Source organism: Berghia stephanieae, chromosome 12 (assembly GCF_034508935.2).
Source record: "Berghia stephanieae isolate SIO BIC M18660-M18661 chromosome 12, UCSD_Bste_1.3, whole genome shotgun sequence".
In the NCBI taxonomy this organism is placed as follows: domain Eukaryota; kingdom Metazoa; phylum Mollusca; class Gastropoda; order Nudibranchia; family Aeolidiidae; genus Berghia; species Berghia stephanieae.
In genome coordinates, this window is record NC_088371.1 from 1,018,241 (window position 1) to 1,025,572 (window position 7,332).

The 7,332-nt window shown below is 37.9% G+C and overlaps 1 long non-coding RNA gene across 1 annotated transcript; it reads left to right on the forward strand.

Moving 5' to 3' along the window:
• Positions 1 to 876: 876 nt before the first annotated feature.
• Positions 877 to 5,318, forward strand: LOC144957505 (uncharacterized). The gene is made up of 2 exons (XR_013642176.1): positions 877 to 2,686; positions 2,882 to 5,318. It is a non-coding gene; the product is annotated as an uncharacterized LOC144957505 (long non-coding RNA).
• The last annotated feature ends 2,014 nt before the right edge of the window (positions 5,319 to 7,332 follow it).

A 7,332-nucleotide genomic window follows, 5' to 3' on the forward strand; every position in this document is an offset into this window, starting at 1 on the left:
GATGACTCAAACTCTTCAAAAAAGACTTAAACCTAAGACTTCCGAGTAGTCAATAGTTGTTCTGTCTTCATGCTGTAGATTTCTACTAATATTCATGTATTTCTATTGACTATTTTTTATCCACTGTTCTCGTTTCAATTACATTGAGATTACCTCTAGTTTTGAACGTATTGGACTGTAAGGAATTCATCTTCTGAGCCTTTCTTTGTGCCTGGATGCATCTTGGAAGTCATGTCGGAATTGGCACATTCATGGATCACTCATCCAATCTAATGTTCCCTATATAAATTTGTCTTTAAACTTAAGATTTGCAGTTTTTTCCTCATGTTCATTGGCGGCGCTGAAATGACATCAAACGTGTGGTGTGGCGAGCACCTGAAAATCTTAAAAGACTGAAACATTGAAGTTCCCCAGAAGTGTTTTAACAAGTGAACGAGTAATTCAACCTAAATTCCCATATGGCTTGGTTTGAATTCCAGTCATTACCGCCAATATTTTCAACTTGTTCTGATTTACACCGCAGGGTATTGTCTCTGTCTCATTTTTAAATTGTTAAGTTGTATTGATTTATAATAAGTCTCAAAAATAGCCCTAAAAATGCCATTAAACTCTTGCAAGCGCTGTTAAAAAAAAACAACAAAAACAACAACTTCAAAGCAAAGAAATATGAAGTCTTGGAATTTATTTTCTTAAATGTCTATTTTTGGACAACTTTGACCCCAAGGTCAAGTTGGGTCAAGGTCAAAGCTCTGGAATCATAATAATAGTTGGCTTTTTATTTGATGTTAATGAAAAAAAATGATGCTTTTATGATAAATATAATTAAGACTGGATAACGGAAAGGAGAGGTGGAGGGGGGTGGGTGTGGGAGGGAGATGGAAGGGTTGGGGTCTCTGGTTGTACCAGTAACATATATATTTATGTGTATATTGTAATAATATGCTATGATATATATTCAAAGTCTCTCATGACGATCATTATTATATCTTCTTACTATATTATATTTACCTATGATGTTTATGTCTGGATGAAAGCATTCACGGAAAAGTCAATTTGAAATGTATAAAAACAGCAACCGTAGGAAATTATTATAATTATTATTATTATTATTATTATTATTATTATTATTATTATTATTATTATTATTATTATTATTATTACTACTACTACTACTACTTCTACCACTACTACTATTATTAAATTCCTTCCATATTGCATACTGGGTGGGGTTCCTGACCTCCCATAGTGGGCAGGGAGGTACATACTGTGTCTTTTATCCCCTTCTATCTGTTTTCCAACATGCTTTCTGTCTTTACCTTGGAATGAGATTACTTGGTTTTGTCCTGGCCCTGGCCGGAGTACTGGCTGGGAGGGAAACAGTCAAATGCAAAGTTATTGTTTTGGGAGATGATATTTTTTTCTTTGTAAATCATCTCTCTGTTATGTATTATTATATTTGTTATTTTGAATGTATATTGGAAGCATTTGAGTGTATTCCTCTTTGATGGATTTTGTGCTTGTGTCCAGATGAGACTTATAGGTGATCTCAAACTAAGTACATTGGTGGGTGGTATGCTCTTGGAATCTACATCTGATCCCTTTTGGTTCCCAGTTCCCCTATGTCTTACTTTTTCTTGGGTACTTTAATCGTATTTCTAGACTTTTTTACTATCCCATATTCTTCCTTTTCACTGGCGCTTATATAACCTAAATGTGTTGCAAGCGCCGTTAAACCATTAAAAACAAAAACAAAAACCATATTACATACAAATTTACTTACGCGGATGTGACCTTAAATGTAGTGCAAACACCTTAAAAACAAAAACATACACAATTTACACAATTTTCATACCTTTGGCTACAAGTGGCTTCTCATGCTTCTGTGACTTCATCGTGGTGGGTCTCATTCATTTTATATATATATATATATATGATAAAAGCTTGCATTTACATAACTTGTCCAGAGTGTATTGGGGAAAATGCTATTTATTTCATCATCTCTTGCAATTCTCACTAAATTGTCTCAGATAGGTTTATTTTATTGTAAAAACTATCATCATCGCTATCATCATCATCACCATCATCCTAATTATCATTGTCATCGTAATCAGTACCAATAATCATACAGGCGAGATTCCTCTATACCCGTCGTTTATCTATTTATTTGTTTAATGGCGTTCGTCCTTGACCTTGGATTGACATGCCTTGATTTAGTACGGGGCCTTCCTTTATCCATGTCTGTTTGTAAATTCATTACCATGTTACTGTTTTACTTGCGTTGGAATGGATCAATGGTATCGCAAGCTCCTTTTTCTTGGTTCCCGAGACTAACCCCCCATTGTTTGCCGTTCCATGACCTCATGTTGAACCTTTTCAAATCGACGCGGATTTTTTCTTTCGAGTTATTTTTATGTCAATTGTCATAAAAACAACAACAATATGAAACAAAAACTGTTTCTGATGTACTTAAATGTTCCCAATTTTATAAATCTTTTTTTTTCTTTTTTTCTGTGTAGGGTTCCCAGCCTCCCATCATGAGCAGGAAGGTCACTGTGTCTTCTATCCCATCGTGGGAAGGGAGGTCACTGTGACTTCTATCCCATCGTGGGAAGGGAGGTCACTGTGTCTTCTATCCCATCGTGGGAAGGGAGGTCACTGTGACTTCTATCCCATCGTGGGAAGGGAGGTCACTAACTGTGACTTCTATCCCATCGTGGGCAGGGAGGTCACTAACTGTGACTTCTATCCCATCGTGGGAAGGGAGGTCACTAACTGTGACTTCTATCCCATCGTGGGAAGGGAGATCACTAACTGTGACTTCTATCCCATCGTGGGAAGGGAGATCACTAACTGTGACTTATATCCCATCGTGGGAAGGGAGGTCACTGTGTCTTCTATCCCATCGTGGGAAGGGAGGTCACTAACTGTGACTTCTATACCATCGTGGGAAGGGAGGTCACTGTGTCTTCTATCCCATCGTGGGAAATGAGATCACTAACTGTGACTTCTATCCCATCGTGGGAAGGGAGGTCACTGTGTCTTCTATCCCATCGTGGGCAGGGAGATCACTGTCTTCTATCCCATCGTGGGCGGGGAGGTCACTAATTGTGTCTTCTATCCCATCGTGGGAAGGGAGGTCACCGTCTTCTATCCCATCGTGGGAAGGGAGATCACTAACTGTGTCTTCTATCCCATCGTTGGAAGGGAGGTCACTGTGTCTTCTATATCCCTATAATATATGTTTTCCAACCTGCTTTCAGTCTTTGTCTTGGAATGAGATTACTTGGTTTGTCCTGGTCCTAACCGAGTCCTTTGTCATAATTTTTCCCTTGTACTTTCAATTAATTGCATAACTTTTTGGACCATCCCATTTTCTTTCTTTTTAACTGACGCTGAAATGACCGAAGTGTGTCGCAGGCGTCGGGGAACCCTTGAAGATAAAACAAACGTTTATTTATTTATTTTATGATTGCAATAATGGGCGTTGTGATTGTATTACCGTTTGTGTCATGTCAATTTGTGTTCTAATCGACGTGGACATTTTTACAGGTCTGATCACCGGATGCAATTGTGGGCTCGTTTTAACATTGTTGTAATGGAAATGATTTTACGTTGGTTTGAAAGTATTTCCATGACAACAACGAGGCCATAACCATTTGGGTTATCAGACATGTAAGAAATGACTCGTGTTAATGTTTTGTCATGTCAATATGAACGAACCTTGTACTTACTTACACGCGTCTGGTCACCAAAATGGTTTTGGTCTCCTTGCTGTCATGGGAATTATGTCAACCCCACCTAAGTCAAATCACACAAACGAAACAAAAACAAACAAAAAAAAACAAAAACAACTTCATCAGTGTGTGTTGATGGCTTTTCTATCATTACATATTATGGTCTCCTCGGTTTAATGGAAATAATATCAAACCCAACGAATAAAACAACAAAACAAAAAACACAAGACGTTTTTTTTTTTTGTTTTGTTTTGTTTATTTTTGAGTTTAATTCTACTTTTGAATTTGATTGTAACTGTTGCTGTTAAACATAATTTTTTAATGAGTGGGATGGAACGATTCATTTTCTCGTCTCCGTCGCTCTTCCAGTTTTACCCCCCCCCCCCCCCCCCCCCCCCCACACACACACATACACACCTTTATATAGTTATCTTCAATGCCTTTGTTTAGTTTTCGTGATTGTTGGTTTTGGACATTGTATAAGACAGATAGATTCGTAGAAGGTGAACTTGTTATAATTTTGTTGTCAAGTTTGTCTGGAAATTATTATTATTACTATAATTATTATTATTATTATTATTATTATTATTATTATTATTATTATTATTATCATTATTATTAGTAGTAGTAGTAGTAGTAGTAGTAATATTGTTGTTGTTGTTGTTGTTGTTGTTGATGTTGCTCTAGTTGTGTTTTGTTGTTATTGTAATTATCTTTACCTGGGTGGGGATCCTGACCTCCCATAGTGGGCAGGGAGGTACTAGTCTCTTCTATCCCCTTCTATCTGTTTTCCAACATGCTTTCTGTCTTTGTCTTGGAATGCGATTACTTGGTTTGTCCTGGCCCTGGCCGGAGTCCTAGCTGGGAAGTAAACAGTCCAATGCATAGTTATTGTTTTGGGAGATGATATTTTGTTCCTTGTAAATCATCCATCTGTTATGTATTATTATATTTGTTATTTTGAATGTTTAATGTAAGCATTTGAGTGTATTCGTCTTTTTTTGGATTTTGTGCTTGTGTCCAGATGAGACTTATAGGTGATCTCAAACTAAGTACATTGGTGGTGCTCTTGGAATCTACATCTGATCCCTTTTGGTTCCCAGTTCCCCTATGTCTTACTTTGTCGTGGGTGCTTTAATTGTAATTCTAGAGCTTTTTACTATCCTATTTTATTCATTTTTACTGGCGCTGATATAACCTAAATGAGTTGCAAGCGCTGTAAAACCCTTAAAAACAAACAAAACAAAACTATCCCATTTTCTTTCTTTTTACTGGCGCTGATATAACCTAAATGTGTTGCAAGCGCCGTGAAACCCTTAAAAACAAAAACATTAAAATAATTATCTTTACATGTATCATCATCATCATCATCATCATCATCATCATCATCATCATCATCATCCTCACTACTACAACAAAGTACAAGGAGCCATCCCACACTCCCATGCTTTTTGGGTACGACAGTACAATGATAATAAATATAGACATTTGTATGACTCTATTCATCTCAACTCCCTTCACACATAATGATATGTATGGAATGACAACTATTATTGTATAACAAAATAAACGTCTGCTATCTTTCTCCTTTGTTTGTGTCTTATTCAATATGTAAAACATGGATGGGGTTCCTACCTCCCATAGCGGGCAGGGCAGGGAGGTACTTGCTGTGTCTTCTATTCCCTCTTATCTGTTTTCCAACTGCTTTCTGTCTTTATCTTGGCATTGGTCGAAGTCCTTGGCTGAGTCGAATGAAAAGTTATAGTTTTGGGAGATGATATTTTTTTCCTCGTAAATCATCTCTCTGTTATGTATTGTTACTATTTTAATTTTTAACATATAGTAAACATTTGAGTGTGTTCCTCTTAGTGGGATCTGTGCTTGTGTCTGGATGAGACTTTTAGGTGATCTCAAACTAAGTACTTTGATAGTGTGCTCTTGGAATGGACATCTGTTTCCTATTTGAACCAATTCCCCTTTGTCTTACCTTTTCTTGTGTGCTTTAATTGTAATTCTAGAACTTATTACTATCCCGTTTTCTTCCTTTTTACTGGCGCTGACATGACCTTAATGTGTTGCAAGCGCCGTAAAACCCTTGAAAAACAAAAACAAACAAAAAAACTGACATGGACAGGGAGGTACATACTGTGTCTTCCATCCTATAGCTGTTTTCCAACTTGCTTTCTGTCTTTGTCTTGGAATGAGATGGCGGGGACCTTTGGATGAGACATTTAGTGATCTCAAACTTAGTACACTGATAGTGTGCTCTTGGAATCTACATCTGTTCCCTATTTGAACCAATTTCCTTTTGTCTTGCTTATTCTTGGGCCCTTTGACCTCGTGGCTGGGGTCATTTAACCTCGTGGGTGGGGCCATTTGACCTCGTGGCTGGGGTCCTTTGACCTCGTGGGTGGGGCCATTTGACCTCGTGGGTGGGGTCCTTTGACCTCGTGGGTGGGGCCATTTGACCTCATGTCTGGGGCCATTTGATCTCGTGGTGGGGTCCTTTGACCTCGTGGGTGCGGTTCTTTGACCTCGTGGGTGCGGTCCTTTGACCTCCTATGGTGGTGTCATTTGACCTATGGTAGTGCCCTTTGATCTTGTGGGTGGGGTCATGTGACCTCCTATCGTGGTGTCCTTTGACCTCCTACGGTGGGGTCCTTTGACCTCCCATGGTGGGCAAGAGGTCACTCGCTGTGCCGTCTATCCACCAATATACGTTTTCTGATTTGCTTTCTCTCTTTGTCTTAGAATGGGGCTAGATACTTGGTTTTGTCCTGGCCTTTGGGGAGTCCATGGTTGAGAGGGAAACAATCAAATGTAAATCAAAAACATATTTTTGGTATAATCACGAAAATTCACACGAACACACACACACACACACACTCACTCTCTCTCTCTCTCTCTCTCTCTCTCTCTCTCTCTCTCTCTCTCTCTCTCTCTCTCTCTCTCTCTCTCTCTCTCTCTCTATCTATCTATCTCTCTCTATCTATCTATCTATCTATCTATCTATCTCTATCTCTCTATCTATCTATCTATCTATCTGCGGGTGGTTGGATGGGAGCATCACCCTTGAATCATATACCTATGATGTTCGCATGGGTGTACGATCCGATAGTGATGTCGTTTCTTCTTCTCTTTACTAGCCTATCCTTCTTCTTTGGTTTGTGATTGTATTTTTGACAGGGGATATTTTTTTTTCTGTAAATCTTCTGACTGTTTGTTCTTGGTTATTTATAATTTAGCTTATGATATCTTTAGGTTATGATTTTGATTTACATTTGTACTATTTTTGTTAGATTGCTTGTTTTTTTGTTTCAGCGGTCTCTCATATAACCTCAATTGTGTTGGAAGAGACCTAAAGCAACAAACAAAAAAAAAAAAAAAAAAAAAAAAATATCTATCTATCTCTATCTCTCTCTCTCTATCTCTCTCTATCTCTATCTCTCTCTATCTATCTATCTATCTATCTCTATCTCTCTCTCTCTATCTATCTATCTATCTATCTCTATCTCTCTCTCTATCTATCTATCTATCTATCTCTCTCTATCTATCTATCTATCTATCTATCTATCTCTATCTCTCTCTCTCTATCTAT